The sequence below is a fragment of the Trichosurus vulpecula genome, chromosome 9 (genome assembly GCF_011100635.1).
Source record: "Trichosurus vulpecula isolate mTriVul1 chromosome 9, mTriVul1.pri, whole genome shotgun sequence".
Lineage (NCBI taxonomy): Eukaryota > Metazoa > Chordata > Mammalia > Diprotodontia > Phalangeridae > Trichosurus > Trichosurus vulpecula.
In genome coordinates, this window is record NC_050581.1 from 51,767,642 (window position 1) to 51,782,040 (window position 14,399).

General features: G+C 41.9%; 1 protein-coding gene across 2 annotated transcripts in view; it reads right to left on the reverse strand.

The window, feature by feature from the left end:
• The window catches only part of ABAT (4-aminobutyrate aminotransferase), a 132,649-nt gene that overhangs the window by 90,385 nt on the left and 27,865 nt on the right, over window positions 1-14,399 (reverse strand). Inside the window, exon 2 of one of the 2 annotated variants that reach the window (XM_036739331.1) lies at window positions 2,900-3,069. The exons of the other annotated variant lie outside the window; for it this stretch is intronic. The gene's annotated coding sequence lies outside the window, so the exon portion shown is untranslated. The remainder of the gene's footprint in view (window positions 1-2,899; window positions 3,070-14,399) is intronic. 2 annotated transcript variants of the gene reach the window in all.

A 14,399-nucleotide genomic window follows, 5' to 3' on the forward strand; every position in this document is an offset into this window, starting at 1 on the left:
TCACATGTCTATAGCAAGGCTGCATTTGCCCCTGGGCACATTAATAATACATCATTACGATAGCTCACATGCTTAGAGAACTCTTCCCTCATAACACCCTTTTGAGGTGAGAAGCATGAGAAATATTATCACCATTGTACAGGGGAGGAAACTGAGGCCCAGAGAGGTTCAATGAGTCGGCTGCGGTCCCACAGTGCCATCGTCAGTCATCAAGAACTGACCCTTACACGCTTAGTGAGTACTCATGTGCTACGTTTTCTAACTAGACTGTAAGCCCCCAGAGGGCAGGGAACACATCATTTACTTCTTTATGGCATCATGGCCAGGCAAACAGTAAGTATTCTGTAGACGTCACTGACTGTTTACATTAGGCACTTTAACTGAAGTTGCAGAAAGGTATTCCAGGTGAATAAGCATGGAAAACACGCAAAAGTTCATCTGAGGGTCTATCAGGAGCAAACTGGAAATACTTATTTCTTCACTGTACACATACGTACTCTATATGAAAATGACGATAATAGGACTAAGAATTAAACGTCACCAATTTTCTAGATTAAATGTAACTTTGCACTGAAATCATGCATATGTGATACTCTAAACCTTTAGTTAGCCATTCCTTGACTCGTGTGCCACTTTGTAGTTCATGAAGAACTTTGTATTATTTCATTTGATCTCACCAACAACCTATTGAGGCAGGCAGAACAGATAATAACAAAGACAATAACCCATATTTACACAGCCTTTTCAGTTTTGCAAAATGCCATCCTCAAAACAACCCTCTGAGCCAGGGCGGTACAAACATAATTATTCCCATCTTACAGATGAGAAAACTGAGGGTTGGAGAAGCAACTTGCCCAAAGTCACATGGCTAGACAGTAAGTGCTGGAAGAGGAATGTGTGCCCAAGTCTCCTGACTCCAAGTCCAGTACACTTATCTTATTAGCCCAATTCACAAGTGAGAAAACAGACTTCAAGGAATAAAGCAAAGTGTCCAAAATTACTCGGATCTCCTGACCACCAAATCAGGGCGCTTTCTACCATGCCATACTGTTTCTTTGGTTCTGGGAGGTTTCAGTTGAGAAAATACCTGGTTGTTTTTAAAGGGTTAGCATGACCACACGGCTCAGAAGGTCAACGGGAAGGAAAATGCACAAAGCTTCCTAAAACTTATTCCTAGTCTCCCAAATGTTAAAGAAAAGTCTAAGTTATGTAGCAGACCTAAAGCCCACATTCTCTCAATATACTACATCATGTCAATAAACACTCTCCCGTTGCAAAGGAATTAATGAAACACATCCAAGTCATGTCCCAAGGAAAAAGGGGACATCTATTTTAAAATAACAACCAAAAAACTAGAAGCCTCCCTCAGCACACCTAAATGGAAAGCTTTGGGGGTGGGGGGGCAGTCAGTTGTTGGAGAAAGGAAATATTTCTTTGGGAGCTTGACATCACATCCTTCAAGGTGACCCTCACTTCATCTCACCGGCTGCTTTTGTAAGCAGGCAAATATAAACAAATCCCGAATGGATAATGTTTGTAAATATCAGATTTTTAAAAATCTCCCTTCTCTGGCTTTTTCCATGGAATAAGTACCTACTCATACCCTCCCCTCCTTAAAGAATTCTGCCCTAGCTAGCAGGATATCCCCCCTTCAGACACAGTCGCCCCTGCGCACACACATACACATACACACACACTCACGAAGGAATCCAAGACACTCCTGTGGTTGGGTTGAAGATTTCCAGCAGGCAGCTTGCCGAGTTTACATTAATTCTTCTATTTCATTCCTGAGATTTCCTGGGCTGCAGCATGTGGGGTGCATCCTAAAGGGAGATCTTTGCTCTCAGCCCCCCTCAGGAGCTGCTTGGGACTGTCAGTCCTGAGAACATGGATCACTCACAGGGGGAGGGGGAGTCACACGGCAGCCACCCGACATCTCAGCTGGCAGAAAGGACAACCACCTATCTGAACCAACCCGGATCTAGAAAATTGGTGGGCTCAGCCGGGACCCGAAGAGGAAGACTAAAAAACAAGGGGTTGGGGGACTGTGAGATTGAATCCCTGCTCATTTGACTGTAAAGATTCACGTGTACTCTGTCACAGACATCTTACCCCACTGTAGTGCTTGGTTTCTCCTCCCCCCCTCTATCCCCTACATGCCCCCACCCACCCCCCTTGCTCACTAAAAGTCTTCTTTGTGGCTTCTTCTCTTCCCCAGTAGGAAGTCAACTAGCATAATAATGAACCCCCGATGAGAACAACAGGGCTTTTGAGTCTTTGGGTTTCTCAGTGTCTTCCGCAGGAGCCTAGCAGCTGCAAAAGCAGCCTTTATCATCTCCCTGCATCTGGCAGCATTCTGTTGAACACATCCATTGAGCCCTCCCCCAAGAGGAAGAAGTTCCCACCATGCTGCTCGTTCTATCCCAACCTGCCCAGGGTTTGATTAATCGAGGCTCCTAAGCCTCATCCGCACCCATCCATCACTGGCTGAAGGGCCTTATCGACTCCTACCCACGTTGGGATGCCTAAGAGAAGGAAGAAGGATGCCATGTAACTGGACAAGGAGGAGGGGCTGGGGGCTGCTTAAGGTTTGGGCGGGGGGGGGGGGGGGAAGGTGGAGGGATAGTGGTAGAATCCAGAGCTTTCTGCTGTATTTCTGGTGCTGAGAAACACTGCAGGACTTGGGTGCCTCTAATCAGTTGCCATGACAACTGCCGGGGGATGGAGGAGTAGAGTAGTAAGAGAAAACAGCAATGGGGAAGCTGTGCAGCCTGAGCCATTTTGGCCTGAAATCACTGTGACAGTGCTTCAGCAGAGCTATTACATGGTTGCTGTGGCAACCAATGGGAGAAAATCACAGAGGAAATCTATAATTATTACAAGCCAGATACTGACTTACCCAGTGCGGTAATCAGCACATGAGAGTGATCCAATCCGAACTCCAAGAAGAAAGTCGCCTTTTCTGGCGAACGAAGCACCCAGAGAAGAGGTGCACTGGCCAGACCTGTTTACATCCCAGGGTCCAATGACAACTAGGAAGGCTCAGGCTGGCGCAGCAGATTTAATCGTCTAAAAAAAAGAGGAGGGGGATGTTCTTTATCCCTATCTGGCAAGCAGATTCGATTAATTTACTGCTCATCTTGCCCACATCATACAAGTCCTTCTATGGTTGTTTGTTTTTGTGGTCTTGACCTTTCGTGAGTGGTCTGTGAGGTCCCTTCTGGCTCTAAATCTATGATCCTTGGCTGTGGCTCGCTGTGGGGACCTTCTCTCCATTAAAGCAGAACAGCAGAGGTTAAGTGGTTTGCCAATGGTCACACAGCTAAGTGTATGTATGCATGCATGTATGTGTGTATATATGTATATACATATACACACAAACATATATTATATGTTTATTTATATATTTAATATGTGTGTATGGATACATACACATAAACATCTATACATATGTGCATAAATACATTTTATATACATATTATATATACATATATATACACACACATACACACATATACACATACATCTCAGAGTCCTCACATTAAGGCTAGCTTTCTATCCACCAATGCCACATTGTGTTGTATGATTACAGATCTGTAAATGTCAGTGCATAACCAGTCTTCCCCAGTAGACTATAAACTTTGTGAGGTCAAGGAATTGTGTGTCTTCTATCTCTTTGAATTCCCAAAAAACACAGCCCTCTGCCTTGAAATGAAAAGGCCTTTTTGAAATGTTCAGTTCTTTGCTATGACAAAAGTCCTGCTCTAAATATTTTTGTTCATAAGGGTCCTTTCTCTCTTTCTTTGATCTCTTGGGAAAATGTGACTAGAAATGGTATCACTGGGTCAAAGGGTATTTCACAGTTTAGTGACTTTTGGAGTATGGTTATGAATTACTAATGAATGAATTTGCTTTTGGGCACACTCACTGCTTCATCTTCGGTCTCTGCCTTTTTAACGTCAGTTCTTCATGCATGGAGTGTGTTTTCTCCTCAGCTCAGCCTCTTGGATTCCTCAGCTCAAACTCAAGTCTCAGCTTAAACATCACTTTCTACATGTGACTTTTCCTGATTCCTTCAGGAATCATTTCTCCATCCCATCTAAAACCACTTCATATTCATTTTGTTTATAGAATGAGACAGAAAAGAATCATACAGTATCATAGATTTAGACCTAATGGCCATCTAATTTCTGTAACCTGCCTAATGTCATACGGGAAACAAGCATCAGAGGTGCTGCTTGAACTCAGGTCGTCTGACTCTAAGGCCAATGCTTTTGCCATATTGTTCCCACCGTTGGAATGTGCATTCCTTAAGGGAATGAATTTACTTGACTTTTGCTTTTGGTATGCCCAGAGCTCAGCACAGGGCCTGAGACTGACTGATTAATAATTAGTAATCAGTAGAGTAAATAGAGACACAACTCAAGAATATTATATCTTAGTCCTTCCCTGTGAAAACCACCTTCTTGGCAATTCTAAAAGACTCAACGGTGGAAAATACTAGCTCCATCCAGAGAAAGAACTAAGGAGTCTAAATGCAGACCAAAGCACACTATTTTCATTTTATTTTTTCTGTGTTTTTTCTTTTGGTCTGCTTCTTCTTTCACAACATGACTAAATATGGAAATATGTTTTACATGATTGAACATATATAACCTTTATCAAATTGCTTACTGTTTCAGGAAGGAGGAAGGGGAGAAAGGGAGAAAATTTGGAACTCAGAATTTTAATTTAAAAAATTAATGTTAAAACTTGTCTCTACATGTAATTGGAAAAAATACTATTTAAGAGGAAAAAAAAGAAAATCACCTCAGAACTTGAGCTATACAGAAGAAATGTAGCTCATTATATTACAGGAAAACTCGCCAATTACTAGATATTTGAAAAAAACAAGAGCACCCAAGAGCATGGCTAACTGCCATGATCTGGGTGCTTATATATATATATATATATATATGTATGTATATGCATATGCATATGTATATATATATGTATGTATATGCATATACATACATACATATATGTATATATACATATATGTGTGTGTATATATATATACATATATATACACACGCACATACACACACATATATAAATATATGTATATTTGGACATACTATCCAGGTACACATTTCAAAAAGCATAATGTACCTTGCAAAGCATTATGTCACAGAAACTAAGATGAACCCAATGCTTACTCCTAAGGCTAAAGTCAAAATGTCAAAATGGTAAATGTCACATGGACCTGGGAGAGATGGAAATGAACACAGCATCAAAAGAGTGCAGGGCAAGCAAACAGCACATTCGGCAACACCCTGTGTGTACCAGTTAAACAAACAATTTGCAAAAAAAGGGCAAAGAGTTGACCCAACAGAACAAGAAAACCTGCACATTTTTTTTTGTTCTTGTTGTTTGGGGGAATGATAAGATATATCATAGAACATTTATTTAGAGTTGAGAGGAATCTTAAAGATGATCAATAGCTCAAGTCCTCGTTTTGCAGGTATGAAAAATGAGGCCTAGAAAAGGAGAAGGTCTTGGCCAAGGTCACGCAGCTAGGTAGTGGGAGGGTCAGAGAGGGAACCCAGGCTTCCTGACTCTTGGGCCAGTGCTCTTTTCACTAATTAGGAGGCAAAAAGATTTAAAAGTTCATCTACCAGGCTCTTTGAAGGTTAACCTACCACAGAACACTAAAAATCTCAAGGCAGTGCAAAATTATCTGCATGGTGCAAACACACAAGCGAGATAAGCCTGAAGGTTTAGATCTGGTTAAGACAAAAGATGGAGCATTTAGGAAGTGCTTACTACATACCACCATTTACTATGTAAACACTCACAAACAAGCAATTCAATAATCCTGCCCTCAGGAAGCTTAAATTCTAATGGGGAGCTGGAAAGTGTGTGTGTGTGTGTGTGTGTGTGTGTGTGTGTGTGTGTGTGTAGCTGCATGGTGAGGAGATGCCCCAAAGTGCCTGTTTCAGGGCAAGATAAAGCCAACACACCTATGCGGGTGAGGGAGATAAGTGGATAAGGAGTAGAGTCTAAGATTCTGGTGGAAGGAGACAAGGATGATGGCCACTGGTAGGGGCATGATGAAATGGCCAGGAAAAATCATGTATGAATGCTCTTAAGCATCTTTTAGGCATTCAGAGTTAGTCTTTATTTTCCTAAACTTCAGAGGGATGGATTTGACATATACTAATTAATTTTTAAAAATCTCTTTATTAGTCTGTTTTAAACCAGTTCAGAATTTCTTGCCAATCCTCAGCCTCTAGAATGTGTAATTAACTGGACAGTTGTTTCTATCACTGATTTTTCTCTTTCATCTCACCCTCTGGAGCAAGAGTTAGAAAACGAACATCCACACATATTTGATTTTTCTTTTACATGGAATAAATGACTTCATCTTTCAATGTAATCATGTTAAGGAAAAACAGATCTGTTGCTACCTTCTTTTGCTCCCTCCTCCCCCATTAGTATTAAGGCATCAACTGTTCCCTATTAGGAAGACTTAGGAAGACCTGAATCCAAGTCTCTGCTACTGAATGTGTAACCCTAGACAAGTCACCTAACCTCTTAGTACCCTAAGCAACTATATGTTGCTATAATTGCCTTGGTAAATGGAGTTTCCTCATCTGGGAGATCCCTATGCAAAAGAAAACACAGTTTTTATTCCTTTTTCCCTATTGCCTGGCAAAGAGTACCTCTTAAAAATGCCTGTAGATTGACGAATAGATTCATTCATTTGTGGACATTTCAGACAGTTGATCTATTCCTTTTGCAGTTGGTCTTTAACTAGGAGATCAGAGCCAGAAAGAACAAGAATTCATGATTGCAGAAGACAGGGGTTACAGACAGATTTGGAATTGTCTCTCTTTAGGGAAAACCTACTATAAAGCTCCTCCAGAGACCCAGGTAGCCCCAGAGATGACAGTGGACAGAAATGAATCGGGGGAGAGAAGCATGATGAGAGACTTTCCAAATGAATCAAACCAAATTCCAGAACCAAGCAGAAGAATTCCTGGACCAAGGAGAAGGTAAAAGTGAACAAGCATTGAGAAACAGAGCCATGATACGGCTGAACAAATCTGAATCTCATCCCTTACTTGTACTGAGTCCTGTGGATTGTCCAGGGCTGATTCTCTCAAGTCCTTTTTGGGAGGTGGGGGTGGGGAGGTGAGTATGGGTTTCAGCCCTTGGGTAGTTCTATAAATCTGGATGACTATAGAGGTCCCAGAAACTGGTGGGTTTCATTGGAGGGAAGGCATGATCAATTACCTACCAATGATGAGTGCTCCGCCCCCAGCAGGGGTGCCTCAATCTGAGTGGTATTATAAGTGTGGAGAACTTTTTAGATTTTTGGATTTGGCATCTAAGAATGTGGGTTTGAATCCTGCTATTTACTACCTGTAGTAAAATAAAAAATCTTTGTAGGCAGGTCACCGTGTCTCTGGTTCCCTCATCTGCAAATATAATCCCCAAGATCCCTTTTCCATTGTAAATCTCTGATCCTGTGCCTTATTTAGGCCTTAGTCTCCTCACCTATATAACAAAGGATCACAGGACCATAGGTTTAGAACCAGAAGGGACCTCAGTGGTCACCTAGGCCAGAGGTATCAAACTCAAATAGAAACAAGGCCCACTAAACTCGTATTCCTGCAAGCCTCTTAACCAATATTAATATTATCTGTATTTTGTTGTATTTTTATTTATTTCATTAAATATATCCCAATTACATTTTTTGGGGAGGGGGGAAGGCAAGGCAACTGAGGTTAAGTGCCCAAGGTCACACAGGTACTAAGTGTCAAGTGTCTGAGGCTGGATTTGAACTCAGGTCCTCTTGACTCCAGGGCCAGTGCTCTATTCACTGAGCCTCCTAGCCCCCCAATTACATTTTAACCTAGTTTGGGCTATGCTCACAGTGTTATATGTTGCACATGGCCCACATGGATTGTGTGCCTGATATCTCTGGTCTAATCCAAACCCCCACATTTTATAGATTACAACTGAGGAAACTAAGGGAGACAGAAGTTAAGTGACTTGTCCAGGGTCACACAGGTAGTAAGCAGCAGAGCTGGGATTTGAAGTTCAACTGGTCTCTAGAGCCAGTGTTCTTCACACTACTCTAAACCTATGAGGTCTCTTCCTGTCCTAAAGGCTATGATCTGATAACCTATCTAGGCCATGGTTCCCTCACCTATTGAATGAGAAGGTTAGACTCCAATGGCGGCTCTTCAATGGTAAAGGTGTCTTGAGATCAAGAAGTTTGAGAACCACTGGATTAGATGCCCCCGAAGGATCCTTCTAGCTCTTTGATCTACACAGTCCAGGTGCACACACTGCCCCTTCTCCTTCATTTTACCAATGAGGAAATGAACAGCTAGGGAGCTATTAAGTATCTGTCTTGTTCAGGGCCACAGAGTGAGTTAATTTCCAATCCACACAATCAGGCAAAAGCTATGAAGGGAGGGGGTGGGTGTGTGTGTGTGTGTGTGTGTGTGTGTGTGTGTGTGTGTGTGTGTGTGTGTGTGTGAGTGTGTGATGTATGACACCAACACTACTTAAAATGCCTTATTTTAAAACTGCTTTGAGAAATTCAAGAACTTTCAAAGGAAATGTCACTGGTGTGGCATCAATCAGAGAAAGGTAGAAAAAAGAAATTCAGGGTGGTACAAGAACGCAGGTTGGCAGCCAAGTGTTTGCACATTAGGGTACAAGACAGGAAAAAATACTGGATTCGAATCCAAGCTCTGTCACTTACTACCTGTATGACAACGGGCAAATACCTTCTCTAGGACTCAGTTTTTTCATCTATAAAAAGAGGGAGGTAGACTAGACACAAGGCACCTAGGCAGCACAGTGGATGGAGTGCTGGGTATGGAATCAGGGAGAATCGTCTTCCTGAGTTCAAATCAGGCTGGTGTCTGAGACACTAGCTATGTGACCCTGGGCAAGTCACTTGACCCTGTTTGTCTCAGCTTTCTCATCAGTAAAATGAGCTGGAGAAGGAAATGGCAAACCATTCCAGTATATTTGCCTCTAAAACCCCAAATGGGGTCATGAAGAGTTGGATACAACTGAACAACCACAACAACCAAGATGAGATGTCCTAAAATCTATGCTCTTACAATCCAGTGAACGTGAGGGTGGGAGACTGCCTACCTTTTCTCCTTAAGAAGTCAAGCTCAGTCATATAATAAGTTCAAGAGGCCACAAGAAGAGTTTGGAAGCAGCAGCTGATGACAGTGAGAGTGTCTAGACATTTAATTAGAGGAAAACAACTATTGAATAACTTGATGTGGCATTAATAGAGAACCCCAGAGGCACTTGAAAATTGATCTGTGTTCAGTTGGATTTCCAAAGGTGTGGAAATAAGATACAAGCTTCAAAGTGGATCAAAAAAAGGGACTTTAACTTTTTTGGGGCATTTAACCAGCTAAAATTGGATTTCAATCCCCAGAAGGAAATATTTAAAGAAGAACTTCAATCAATTGCATCTGAATTTCAGTGCATTTTAAATTTACATCAAGTTGCCTTTTTCTTGGTTCAACCACAACAGAGGAAGACAGGTGGGAGAGGAGAAAGAGAAGTAGGCAGCTGGGGCATAGGGATGGAGATCAGAAGTTTCCCCAAGACAAGAAAAGAGAAATAGTTCTTGGACCTTGGTTCATTTTTAAAGAAAACCTAAGACATACTTGGAAAATATATAGAATAAAGTCCCAACTCCTCAGTCTGGCATTTGAAGTTCTTTTACTGAGCTGAATTGAAATCACAGGGCTGACCTACTCCTTAGGAAATAAATGCAAACTCTTGTCTATTATGCATGATTTCAAGCTTGAGCTACAAATTTTAGAGAAACCATAATATGCCAGCTAGGAAAATTCTGGTGTGCAGCCAACTGGTTATATTTCCAACCTAATGCCCATCCAAAGAAACAGCAAAATAGAGCCCAAGCAGACCTTTTTCTTTGAAAAGCTCAGTTTGTTTTTACATAAATCTTCTCACCTATCCTTACATCATCAGGACAAATGCTGACATTCCAATTTAAAGGGGGAGAATCCGTGGAATCGAGGTTAAATGGCTGGTCATATTGAAGGCAGTTAATCACAGGCTGTGAAAGGAGCATATTGATGCTCCATTCTGCTCCCCATTTTAGTATCCTGCTTCCACGGTCTTGTAAGCCGTGGAAATTCAATTCTTGATTGTATTTTTCTTTTCACGGATGCCTTGACTTCTCTGGAATGATGAGGTTAGACTGACTTGGTTCCAAGGTCCCTTCAAACACTGAAATTCACAAATAGTATTTCTGGGCACTGGGGGAAATCTCTGGGTAACCTCCTGCCTCAAGTTTCTCCCCTGCTCCTTTTTCCCACCATCCAGAAAAAAGTCACATGAACTTCCTTGGAAATATTATAGCCTACCTTGGCTACATCCTTCATTGTATCAGAACAGAAGGTCAAGGGAGTAGATAGGGTTGGAGGACTACCACTTTTTCTACGAGAAAATGTAAAAAGCAAATCCTCCCAAATTTTAGCTTTTCAGAGTACTTTCTCCACAACAATCCTGTGAGGCCAAGTATAAATGTCACTATTTTGGAATGGCTATGATTTCATTAGTATAAGGAACTCAAAGTAGGGAAATGCCCTCTACCAATGTAGATGGCACCTGCGCTGCTGCTCTGTAACTAACCTTAAGAGAAATGTGTGGTGCATGGAGAAGTCAAATGACTCATACAGGGTGACACAGTTAGTATATGTCAGAGGCAAAACTTGAACCCAGTTTTGAGGCCAGCTCTCTCTCTACTATACCATGGCTACCTCTTATATTATTAACCCCACCTTAGAGAGAAGGAAACTAAGGCATGGACAAATTTGCCTTGGGATCATGTAACTGCTAAGTCAGTAACATTTTTTTTTGAGGGGGGAAGGCAAGGCAGTTGGGGTTAAGTGACTTGCCCAAGATCACACAGCTAATAAGTATGTAAAGTGTCTGAGGCCAGATTTGAACTCAGGTCCTTCTGACTCCGGGGTCAGTGCTTTACTCACTGCACCACCTAGCTGCTTCAATCAGTAACATTTATTAAGTACCTACTGTATGCTGGGCTAAGTGCTAGGGATACAAAAAAAGGCAAAAGATAGTTCTTACCCACAAGGAGCTTACAATCTAATGGAGGAGATCATAGTGTTATAGATCCAGGGGTTGGAGGAGCTCCAAGAAGCCATCTAGTACAACTCCTCATTTAAAGATGTGGAAACTGAGTCTCAGAGGTAGAATTCAAACTCAGTCCTGGTTCCAAATATTGTATTCTTCCTGATACCACATGATCTGTCGTCTCTTTTTGCTACTCATCATTGCCTTGTGCCTGTTCAGACTATTTGTTCTTTCTATCCAGAAAGATTTCTCAACCTCTTTACATTCTCTAAGGACCTTGTTCTATGGCCCATCTCTTTATTTTTTAGCCAGATCAACCCAGGACAATAGCCCCCCTTTACCTGACTTTTCCTTTTAGGGATGCTCTGAGCTACTGGGAGTTCTTTTGAGAGCAGCGGAGGTTGTGGCGGGTGGGGGGGGGGGAGGAAGGGAGGGACAAATGAAGGCAGTGCTGATACAGAACTCCAAGTTCACTTGTTCCTTCATGCTCTCTTTAGCAGTGGGAACACTCACTCCCCCACACAGCAGCCTGCCAGCCAGGCAGTTCCAATTCCAATGGGGAGCTCAGCAGTACATCTTTTCTATTTCCTACTTTAAAAAAAAAAGAAAAAAAAATCCCAAACTGACTGTTTCCTTTTTCAGGTTTTAGAATACGTTTGGCTTCTCTGTTTTTATTTTTTTCATTTAAAAAAAACCCCCTGCATTGAGAGAGTCTGGGGATAGGACTAGCTAGTAGGCTGCTTGTTAGAAAGATCTATGAACCAACAGGATATGGAGGCAGCATGATGTAATAATAGCATCTCACACACATTTTCTCCTCTGGTTCCCAGAACAACCCCTCATGAGGAAACTGAGGCTGAGAGAACTTGAGTGACTTGTCCGGGGTTGAACAGTATCCGAGGCAGGATTTGAACTCAGATCTTCCTGATTCTAAGTCTAGGGCTCTGGTGCCTATTTCAGTTAGCTGCCTGTATAGTACATGGATAAACTATTGGACTTAAGTCAGGAAGACTTAAAATGAATCCTGCCTCAGACATTTATTTACTAGCCATGTGACTCTGGGAAAATTAGTTAACCTCCATGGGCCTCAGTTTTCTCATCTGTACAATGAGGTGGTCAGATATGATGGCCTTTAAGGTTATGATCCAATGATGCCTTCCCTGAACTGACAGCCAAGACAGTAACAACCAGCTACCGATTCTCTACCATCTGAATTAGTTAGTGCCGCAGCAGATAAGTATGTGGGCCTGGAGTCAGGAAGACTGAGTTCAAACCTAGCCTTAGACACTCACTAATCAGTTGTGCGACTTTGGGCAAGTCACTTAACCTCTATTTCCCTCAGTTTCTTCAACTATAAAATGGGGATAATGATAATACCTACCTTCCAGGGTTGTTGTGAGTCTCAAATGAGACAATAATTGTAAAAAGTACTTAGCACATAGTAGGCATTATATATGTGCCTGGCACATAGTAGGCATTATATAAATACATATTCCCTTCCTTCTTTGCCCTACCATCTCATGACCTAGACTGTGGGGAACCAGGAAGCTGGTACTATTGGTAGGGACATAGATTCCCAACCAATCTATGAGCCAATCTCATTGGAAAGACTCATCTCTCCCCTTCTTTTTCATCTGCCCTCGCACTTTGTCAGGACACATAGGGAAGTATTCTTTGGCTCCCTTGACCCCTGCCATGGCTATACCTGCTGCCCAAATTATCTCCCTTCTGAGAAAAGTCTGATTGTCAATCCTGCCAATGTACCAGTCAGCATATTAACATCTGTTAGGCATGATAACAGTTGGATGAAGTTCAGAGAAGATAAAGATCTGCTTATTCCCAAGTCTTACGGGAGCCTCCAGCAAGCAGCACAGAGCAGGGTGTTTCCTAGCACTCCTTACTTATTAGAAACTCTGACCAACAGTCGAACAACTAGTAAGCAGTTGCTGAGTTCTGCCTTTATGTAAACTTTCTAGAGCAACAGTGTTATGAGATGGCCACTGTACAGCACTTGCCAGTTTACAAAGTGCCTTCAAAGATACTCAGAGGGGACCAGAACCAGAACATTGTACACAGTTACAGCCACATTGTGCCACGACTAACTTTGATAGACTCGGCTCTTCTCAGCAATGAAAGGCTCTAAGTGAGACAACTCCAAAAGGTTCATGATGGAAAATGCTGTCCACATCCAGAGAAAGGATTACAGAGTCTGAATGCAGATTGAAGCATACGATTTGCTCTTCCTCTTTTTTGTTTTGTTTCTTCTTTCTCATAGTTCATCCCATTGGTTCTATTGCAACATGACTCATGTGAAAATATGCTTAATGTGAATGAATATGTAGAGCATATATTACATTGAATGCCGTCTTGGGGAGAAGGGGAAGAAAGGAAGGGAGAGAGGGGAAGAAAATTTGGAACTCAAAACCTTGTGGAACTGAATATTGTAAACTAAAAATAAATAAATACATTTTGAAAAATTAAAAAAAAGAAGCTCAGAAGTCTAGAATCTCAGAGTGTGAAGAGGCCATCCAATCCAACCTATATCTGAATAAAAATCCTCTATGCAACATTTCCACTTCATCCAACCTCAGTCTGAAGACTTCTCCTTTCAGGATGCTCACCACTTCCCGAGGCAGCCAATTCCCCTTTTAGAAATTTGTTTTATCTCACTTAATCTTCATGAGACTGCTGAGTTCAGGTTGGTGGTTGAGTACTGCTTTAGCTAGACTGAAGCTTTTCAAAGCAAACTTTTGAAAGCACCAGTGACCCCAGCCCTTTGGTTGTTCTTTGAACAAGACACTCCATTTCTCATCTCTGGGCATTTTCACTGATTGTCCTCCAGTCCTCTAATGTTCTCCCTCCTCATCTCTGCCTCCATGGCTTCCTTCAAGTCCCAGCTAAAATTTCACCTTTTACAAGGAAGCCTTTCCCAGTCCCACTTCATTCTCATGCCTTTCCTCTGTTGGTGACTTTTAATTTATCCTGTATGCAGCATGTGTGTTACAGTTATTTACATGTTGTCCCTCCCATTAGGTTGTGAACTCCTTGAGGGAAGAGACTGTCTTTTGCTTTTCTTTGTATCTGGGACCTGGTATACAGTAGACACTTAATAAATGCTTGCTGACAGACTGACTATCAAGCCTTCCTTGACTATCCCAGCTACAGCTAACACTGACCTAGTACTTCAAATAGGATGTGTTTTTCTGGGAACAACCCTGAGAAGCAGATATTGCTAAATCTTTATTATA